General features: G+C 41.2%; 1 long non-coding RNA gene across 1 annotated transcript; it reads left to right on the top strand.

The window, feature by feature from the left end:
* The first annotated feature begins 505 nt into the window (after positions 1-505).
* LOC139433036 (uncharacterized) lies at positions 506-1296 on the top strand. Its single transcript, XR_011642610.1, has 3 exons — positions 506-606; positions 994-1054; positions 1167-1296. It is a non-coding gene; the product is annotated as an uncharacterized lncRNA (long non-coding RNA).
* Positions 1297-9981: the final 8685 nt, after the last annotated feature.

The raw sequence follows: 9981 nt of genomic DNA, 5'->3' as shown, positions 1-9981 counted from the left end.
ATTTTAAAGAGCAGTTCATGAAATTGTTATGAACATTGTTCATTCATATAAAGTTCCTGTTTTGCTCATGACAGACTTTTATGAGCAATTTATGAACTTTTCATGATCCAGCCAATCACAACATTATAATTAAAACCCCAAAAAGTGTGCATGAGTATTTCATGAACATGAGCATTTCATGAATTTTGGATGATTGTGGCAAGTTCAGAATATTTTGGAATATTCATGAGCATTTTATAAACTTTTGATGATCAGTGTGATGATTTTAAAGACCTCTTGAATATTCATCTACTATTTGAACATTTCTTTCTTTTTTAAAACTTTTAATCTTAAAACAAAACAATAGTGAATTTGAAACTGAACATTATCTGTATTTATTTTGGTGACATTCATATCATTTTATGGTTTATCTGTACTGTTTGAGAAGCAGTACGAGCAGAGCCATTTAATAGAAGAGTTACGACATCTCCGTTCACTCCAATGGACCACTTTTTTACAGCAATGGCGGATCGTGGAGCCTCTCAATCGTTCCCCGGAAGTTAGCGCCAAGGCTGGCAGAGCTGTGGAGTTGCAGCATAATACACCGTTCGTGACGGACTTTTAAAGGTAAGAAGAAGTTTAAAGATGTATATTGCGGATATTATCAGTACATCTGATTCAAATGAACATGTGTATTAAAGGATGTCAGTGGATTATCCCTAAATTAGTAGATTTAGGGAACGTTTACAGATAACAGATTAAGCTAGCATACCGAAGCAAGTTAGCAACACACGTTGAACAGCCTTTTAATTGTAAATTCCGTTCTCTCTGTCATTTCGTCCAACATGTTGAATTAGAGAAGAGGGGCTTCTAAACGGGATTGTATGCGGGGGTGGAGGGAGTTAAATATTAGATAAATATAACTTTGGTGCGTGTAAGAGTGAGTGTTTTTAGCAGAGCCATATTGTGTCCTTGTGATTCTGTTGATTATTACCTGTCTGTATAATGTTGCAGCCCAGCTGATTCTGGATTGATGGCAAAGGGATAGGGACTTAAGTGAGAGTGAAAACACAAGGTACGTTTAATACTACTGTTTTATATAAGTAAACACGTTATCTCCCCAAGGCAATAGGTGTGCTATATAGGTGTGTATAACCCTTTCTCCTGTCTGTTGCTCCCTCTCTCAGCACAAGAACCAGAGGGGGGTTCAATGGAGCCTGAATACCTGCACTGAGACCCTCACCCTGCACCCTGAGTCTCAACTCTCAGTGTTTTTCAAGCCTTTCCCTGTTTTTTTGTATTAAACAAAACATGAAGCTCTCCCAATGGTGTGGTTTTCGTTTTGTGAAAAAGTGCAAATGCAGTGTTTGTATATAAATCACATATTTTGTTGCTGTTGGTCGTGAAATTGCTCCTGCTGACTTGAGCCAGCCATTTTTTCCTCCGCTCTGTGTCAGTGGGGAAGCCGTACATTCGTACTCCTTTCTCTGAGCGATTTGAGCATCCCCAGGCAGCACATCAAACCATGGTGGCGACTAGGAGGCAGCACATCAAACCATGGTGGCTACTAGGAGGCAGCACAGCAAACCAGGACAACACGGAGGAAAAGGCACCGACAAACTGCATGATATGCTATTCAATGTTTATTGAATTCCATGTATTTGCAATGGATGTTCCTAAAACAACACATTTAACATCATCATTATCATCATATGCTGCTAGTCCTGCTGCTGCTGCTCGTCCTTTGATAGTCACCTGTCGGTCTCCTGTCCTTTCTGAAAGCCATAAAGACGACATTAGTCATTTAGATAACTTGTGTCCTCAGTTACCATGGGATTACTGAAACTACCATGAATTTAAGAAAATGGTAGAAATGAATCCAATCTGAATTTTAAAGCATTACTTTAGATCCCCTCCCTCTAAATGTATCAATAAACATTAGAAAGTGATGCTCCTGACTACCATACAAGTTTAAGAAGATAATATTGGTTTGAAAGAATTCAAAGCTATACATAAACAGCAACAGGCTCTTTAACCAAGGCACTGTTAGTAACATGTAAACTAGTTGTTCACACTAATCCTAATATTATCACTTAATATTAGCAAATTCGATTTTATTTTTTAAAACATATTGATGTAAATACATACACATATCGATTTGTTGTATAAATATTGCAAATCAAAACCTTTATTCACTAATAATTAACAAAAATCGTAGTTATATCTCCTGTTATCAATGCATTCACATTGCCCGGCATGAACTTCCGGGGAACGATCCTCGTCTACATGAACCACGTGACGATAACCGTTTTTGGACTTCCGGTGTCGTAACTCTTCTATCTATATGGCGCTGAGTACGAGTAAGTAGCGCCAAGGTGGAACCTTTGGCAGGTGAGCGGTGACATCTGGGTTATTTTAGGGGGACACTTCCGCCCCCTCCTCAGAAGCAATCCAGACGATCAACCGGATCCTGTGTATAATTATTGCTGCTCCACTTTTCTGTTTTCTACAGGTCAGTACATAATGAAAATGATCGATGTTAACTTGTGTGAATTAGATATGATGTTGGAGATGTTTAGGAGAGTGTGTCAGAAAGTTTTGAGCATGTTTGACATAGTAACGGTATTATAAAAATACTAAACTGTCGGCAACAATAGATGCCATTTTCGCGGGCTTCAGCCGCACCTGGGTAAATGTGACCTGAGCGAAGGCTCGCAGGCAGGTTAGCTGCTGCGCACGGGTAATATGTTTTGTTTACCTGAGTGCAGTCTTGCAGGCACATTGCCTTGTTTTTTGTTTATTAACATTGACAGTGTATTTTTGTGATCTCCATAATATGTTATATTTGGTAAAGATAGATATATTGATAGAAAGTATTATTTGATAGCGTTATGTGTTTATAGATAACAACCTGTCCTTCATTGCAAACATAGCTGCTACAACCCGCTGCTGCAGATACACACTTTACAACATCAGGAGGATGCGTCCCCAGCTGACCCAGAAAGCGACGCAGGTTCTGGTCCAGGCTCTCATCATCTCATGCCTAGACTACTGCAACTCCCTCCTGGCTGGTCTACCTGCATGTGCCATCCAACCTCTGCAGCTCATCCAGAATGCAGCGGCTCGTCTGGTCTTCAACCTTCCTAAATTCTCCCACACCACGCCGCTCCTCCGCTCCCTCCACTGGCTTCCGGTAACTGCTAGAATCCACTTCAAGACAATGGTACTTGCGTACCATGCTGCGAATGGATCTGGCCCTTCCTACATCCAGGACATGGTTAAACCGTACACCCCAGCACGTGCACTCCGCTCTGCATCAACCAAACGGCTCGCTGCACCCTCGCTGCGAAGGGGACCCAAGTTCCCATCAGCAAAAACATGTGGGTTTGCTATCCTGGCTCCAACATGGTGGAATGAGCTCCCATTGACATCAGGACGGCAGAAAGCTTACACACCTTCCGGCGCAGACTGAAAACTCATCTCTTTCGACTCCACTTCGAGCAATAGAACTATTAACAAAGCACTTATGGACTGGCTTACCTAAAGCCAGTTGAGTAGCACTTGAAATGTTTTTTCTCTATGAAACCTGATGTACTTATATGATTCTGTTTTCTTCAATTTGTATTTTGTTGGTCGAACGCACTTATTGTAAGTCGCTTTGGATAAAAGCGTCAGCTAAATGCAATGTAATGTAATAATTTATATTGACTATGTTGAATTTCTCCTTGAGATACAGTAATTGACTGTGACAGACAGATAACTTAAATGGAGAAATGTGATGTTTGTAAAGTACAGCTATTTGAATGTAACTGTGTACTTTGAATTTTGAATAAGAAGCATTCCAGACGATCAACCGGATCCTGTGTATAATTATTGCTGCTGCACTTTTCTGTTTTCTACAGAAATCATTTATTGTTGCTGTGTACCCAAGCTTTTGGGACCCGTAACACAATTTTTTGTGCAGCTGAGTGTCAAGAACTGCTTCAAATAGTGATAGGATTAATTGTAGTGCTCCACCTGTATACATGTATGTTTGTTTGTTAATTTGAGTAAAGTTCCATTGTGATTGACATAATTGTTGTTTTCTATGGTTGCCAATTGACCCACAGTCAATGGTTCATGAACAGTTCATAGCCAGCCATTGAATTATATTCAGTGACTGGGTATGAACTGTTCATGAATGGTTCATGAAGTTGTTATGAACAGTTCTTGATATGTTCATGAACAATTCTTGAAATGTTCTTGGTTGAAAACTGAATATCCCTACACACTCACTGAAAACTCCATTTCATGAATTGTTCATGAACCTGCCTAAAACCATATTCCATGAATTGTTCATGAACCATTCCAGCACAGGAGTTTCATGAGTAGTTCATAAACTGCCCTAGTGCCATTTAATGTTCATGTCACTTTCATGAACAGTTCATCAACTTTGTTATGAGCTGTTCATGAATATGGTTCACTAATATTTCATGACAAGTTCATGAACAGTTCACTATCATCTCACTGGGGCCTACTGGGACTTTCTTTGCGGCACGGAGTATGTCTTGGCGAGTGGTATAACGGAGAACGTTGAACATCAAAGTGCGGGTAGCGCCCACCTGCTTCTTCCTGTTGTTGCTGTAGATACGATGAGCTCGCATTAACTCGCCCTTCAGATTACCTAAGGAGGGGAACCACTTTGGAAGCGAGTGTGTCAGAAATTGTATGGCGTTAGACCCTTCAAGTCCTTCCGCTAGCCCAGTTATACGGACGTTGCATCTTCTGCTCCGGTCCTCCATGTCCACTAGCTTGAGTTGCATCTAGTGTTAATTTCGTTGACTAAAACTATGACGAAATATGTTCGTCAACGACCTTTTTTTCCATGACGAAAACGAGACGATGACGAGACGGCACCGACGGCAGTAAACAATAACTGTAACAAAATCATCATGCAATATCGTTGACGAAAAGTGACGAGACGAAAATGTAGTTTACTAAATAAAAACTATGACAAAATCTCTCTTTACTTTCGTTGACGAAAAATGAGGAGACGAAATATTATCAAAGATAACGTTAAATCTCTGATAGTCAGTTTTTCTCCCAGCAGTTCCATTTCCGGTGCTGCGGCAGGGCAGCAGCTGTTTCTGTGCTGCGCGCGGCGGTACATACAGTACCGGTCAGAAACAGTCAGAAAGACTCGGGTCTAACTCATGGTCTAACTAACCTTATTTAACAGAAAATAAAATGGTAACAACAGGGCTTAGGAGCAGTGGTCGCGTTAACCGAATACCCCCCCGTCAGCGCGAGTGAGTGATACATTGTGCACTCGACGGATAATAATGGATTATGACGGAAATGTTACAATCCTGTCCGTCAAAATGACTGGCAACGAAAAAGTCTAAAGCCACCACTGCTTGGGAGAAAGAAATGCAATGCATTGCGAATGCATTGTTTCATCAGAAGGGAAGCAATGTGGCCATAACACAGCTGGTAAAAACACCACAAACCTGACCAGATACTCTCTGCAAAGCTTCTTAATCATTCAACCTGTGTTTTTCATCAAATAAGGACAAGATATAATCTTATTTATTATATACTAAAATGACAAATTATTGGTTTTGGCTAGACTAGTTTGACTGAAATGTTCTATATAATCTGATGACTAAAAAAGACTCAACAGTTTTCATTGACAAAAAGTAAACTAAAATAATTAGTTTTCTTTGACTAAAATAAGACTAAAATGCTCAGACTTTTAGTCGACTAAATCTTGACTAAAATGTTTACTGTTTTAGTCGACTAAAATAAGACTAAAATGCTCAGACTTTTAGTCGACTAAAACTTGACTAAATAAAAACAGGATGAAGGTGACTAAATATGACTAAAACTAAAAAGGAAATTTAACACAGGACTAAGACTAAAACTAAATTAAAAAATAGCTGACGAAATTAACACTAGTTGCATCATGTCCAGCGTATCCTTGTGGGTAGCTTAGCATACCCAAATTGTTCACCACATCCAACCGTATCTTGCCCATCTCTGCCTTAACGGTGCCGATGCTTTCACTCAGTACCATCAAGTCCGTTTGGATAGAAGTCAATTTCCCCTCCGTCTCCCTCCCCATCTGTTGGAGTTGGTCGAAGCGCGAATCCAGATAGCATCGTTGCTTCTCAAGCACCGTGTCGGCTAACGCCTCCATGTCAGACTTCCCCCTCGTCTCGGGACCCTTTTCAGGCGGCGACTTTTTGCTCGATTTAGACATTGCCTTCGATCAAACACTCATAGAGGCTAAAATATATATATTTTTTAAATGGTCTCAACTGTATATATTTACAGAATTAGCATCACTGGGTTGAGCGAGTTTAACCTATGCTGCCATCTTGTCCAGCTGATCACGTGACTCAGCGTCATACTTCCTGAATGAAAAGTCAACTATAATATTAGACATATGAAGAAGTTAAACTTTAAACATCCATGATTTAAACACTTTATCCAGGATCAAAGCCACATAGCCATGGTCAGCCGAAGGTTGTTTTAAATGTGCTATATAAATAAATAAAGATAGCTGCACCTGCAAGGTGAATACAGCTGGTAACAGAAAAAGTGTTTGAATGCATACATTAACAGGTTTATGATATCACGGCCCCGTCCAAGACACGAGTGGATCTGACTTTAATTATATTTGACTCGAGTGTTTCGTCAACATGTGTTGCTTAAAATAATACTTCTGCATACAGTATGTGACACTGTGAGTGTTGCACGGGCAGATACGGCTCAGCTGACTCAGATAAGGAAATATATGATACATTATGATGCATGTGATATGATGTGATATGAATGATAATGGGACACATCGACGTCTGCACTCACAGTGCCGCTGACTGTAGGCTACGTAATGTTACTTTGATCCGGTTACTTATGTTGTGGCAGATATTTAATTAAGCTTTCTTAACATAGCCTAATAGTATAATAGTTATAATAGTCAGATTGCTCTGAAGATGGGAGGTGATATTCTATTAATTTTCACGTTCACACAGTTGGTGATTTTGGCCGGCCGTCTCTCCTGCAACGGCAGTTTAAACTGTATTTCCTCCGCACACTGAGCTCTGATTGGTCAGCAGGCGTGGTGCTATCGCTGAGTTGATCTCTTATCCTCGAACTGATCCTGCTTCGGAGCACAGACAAGGTTCCAGGATAAGTCACCATGGAGATCTAGCCCGCTAAAAAGTGAACCAGCTCCGTAGTACCGGACATCCCAGAAGTTATCTTGCTAAACAAAAATACTGCTTCGTAGTATACCCCCCTGGTTAGGTTGCAGGCTAACCCCCTAAACGCACCAGGAGCGTCTGCGCTGCGTTACGGCCGCGGCGTTCGCAAAGATCGCGGCCACTCTAGTCAATGGGTGCTATTCCATCAGACGCGCCCCAGACGCGTCCCAGAAGCTCCTCGCCGCAAGGAATTTCTAAAATATAGGATGAATCCTATTTTTGACGCGGCGCAGCGCGGCGCAGGCAGGAAGTGATGAAAATCACCTTGTTGTCTGCTTTGCTGGTTGAGGGGATGCACCCAAAACCGGCTCCTTCTCCTCCCCCCCACCACCGTCTTTCAAATAGGAGAATACATGCCAGCGTTCTCCTCCGGTTTACAGGCACTGTAAATTATATATATATACAATAATTATGATGATGAATGCATATTTTTTTACCACTAAAATACAGCAACACATCTTTGATTCATGTCGTTTATAACTGGAATATTACAATTATTATTAACTGTGTCTGTAGTCTACAACACAACCAAATAGGAAATAACAACAATAAACACGATTTAAACAGACACAAACATAAACTATTTAACTACGTAACTTACTTGTAGAAGTACAAATGTCCAGGGGGGTGTACTACGAAGCAGGATTTTCGCTTAGCCGGCTAAATTCAGGGAAAACTCCAGCTTTCTGGTCCTACGAAGCTGGTTCTCTTTTTAGCAGGCTAGATCTCCATGGTAACTTATGCTTAGCGGCTAACCTGGTCGGGACCAGGTTAGGTTGCAGGCTAAGAGCTCAACTCAGTGAAAGCACTGCCTGCTGACCAATCAGAGCTCAGTGTGCGGAGTTTAAAGCGATCAAGTCATATTACAGGAGAAAGGAAATACAGAAAAACTGCCGTCGCAGGAAAGACGGCCGGCAAAAATCACCGACTGTGTGAACGTGAACATTAATAGAATATCACCTCCATCTTCAGAGCAATCTGACTATTATAACATTAGCGTTAAGAAAGCTTACTTACATATCTGCCACGACATAAGTAACATTAAGTACAGTCCGCGGCATATCACTTCATAATGTATCATATATTTCCTTATCTGAGTCAGCTGAGCCGTATCTGGCCGTGCAACACTCACAGTGTCACATACTGTATGCAGAAGTATTATTTTAAGCAACACATTAAGTTGACGAAACACTCTCGAGACAAATGTAATTAAAGTCAGATCGTGTCTTAGAGACGGGGCAGTGATATCATAAACCTGTTAATGTATGCATTCAAACACTTTTACCAGCTGTATTCACCTTGCAGGTGCAGCTATGTGGCTTTGATCCTGGATAAAGTGTTTAAGTCCTGGATGTTTAAAGTTTAACATCTTCATATGTCTAATATTATAGTTTACTTTTCATTCAGGAAGATTGGTCAAATGCTCCAGATACCACCCCTTTCATGTGAACGCGCACCTAACTAGATAGGACACGGCTGGCTTGAGCGATCCACTTGATAACCCGCGTCGTAGGACCGTTTAGCGAGAGCACGTATGTTTTGGATTAGGCCAACCGGCTAACTCAAACATATCCAGGTTAGGTTGAACCAGCTTCGTAGTATAGGCCCCAGGAAATATTCTAAAATCAACAACAACTGCGAGGCTGCACACACGACGCTCCGCTTCCGCAACGTTTTGAAACGCGCCTGGTGGGTCGCAGGAGAAGGTCGCAGGAGAAGGTCGCAGCGCGGCGCAGTGTGGCACAGCCGAATGCTCCTGGTGCGTTTAGGGGGTGATCAACTCAATGAAAGCACCGCCTGCTGACCAATCAGAGCTCAGTGTGCGGAGTTTAAAGCGATCAAGTCATATTACAGGAGAAAGGAAATACAGAAAAGCTGCCGTTGCAGGAAAGACGGCCGGCAAAAATCACCGACTGTGTGAACGTGAAAATGAATAGAATATCACCTCCATCTTCAGAGCAATCTGACTATTATAACATTAGCGTTAAGAAAGCTTACTTAAATATCTGCCACAACATAATTAACCGGATCAAAGTAACATTAAGTACAGTCATATCACATCATAATGTATCATATATTTCCTTATCTGAGTCAGCTGAGCTGTATCTGGCCATGCAACACTCACAGTGTCACATATGCAGAAGTATTATTTTAAGCAACACATTAAGTTGACGAAACACTCGAGTCAAATGTAATTAAAGTCAGATCGTGTCTTAGACGGGGCAGTGATATCATAAACCTGTTAATGTAGCCTTCGCATTCAAACACTTTTTCTGTTACCAGCTGTATTCACCTTGCAGGTGCAACTATGGGGCTGTTATCCTGGATAAAGTGTTTAAGTCATGGATGTTTAACTTCTTCATATGTCTAATATTATAGTTGACTTTTCATTCAGGAAGTATGACGCGCTGTCAGTATGCTTGTCCATGTTTGTGATTGTCCACTTGATAACCCGCGTCGTAGTACAGTTTAGCGACAGCGCGTATGTTTTGGATTAGGCCAACCGGCTAACTCAAACATATCCAGGTTATGTTGAACCGGCTTCGTAGTACAGGCCTCTGGAACGCTCAAACTGCCTCTCTAACTCCTTTACTTCAGTGACTTGTCTCTACACTGCCAAACAATGCAGACATGTGAGGTCACAGTGAGATAAACAAGGACTCAACCCAGACCCAGAGCAGTACTGTTAAACATAAGGGAGATCACAAGGAGTCTCCACCACCGATATGAACTGAAAAGCAACCATGTATTGTTC

Source organism: Pseudochaenichthys georgianus, chromosome 3 (genome assembly GCF_902827115.2).
Source record: "Pseudochaenichthys georgianus chromosome 3, fPseGeo1.2, whole genome shotgun sequence".
Taxonomy (NCBI): Eukaryota; Metazoa; Chordata; class Actinopteri; order Perciformes; family Channichthyidae; genus Pseudochaenichthys; species Pseudochaenichthys georgianus.
This window is presented reverse-complemented; position numbering and strand designations above follow the sequence as displayed.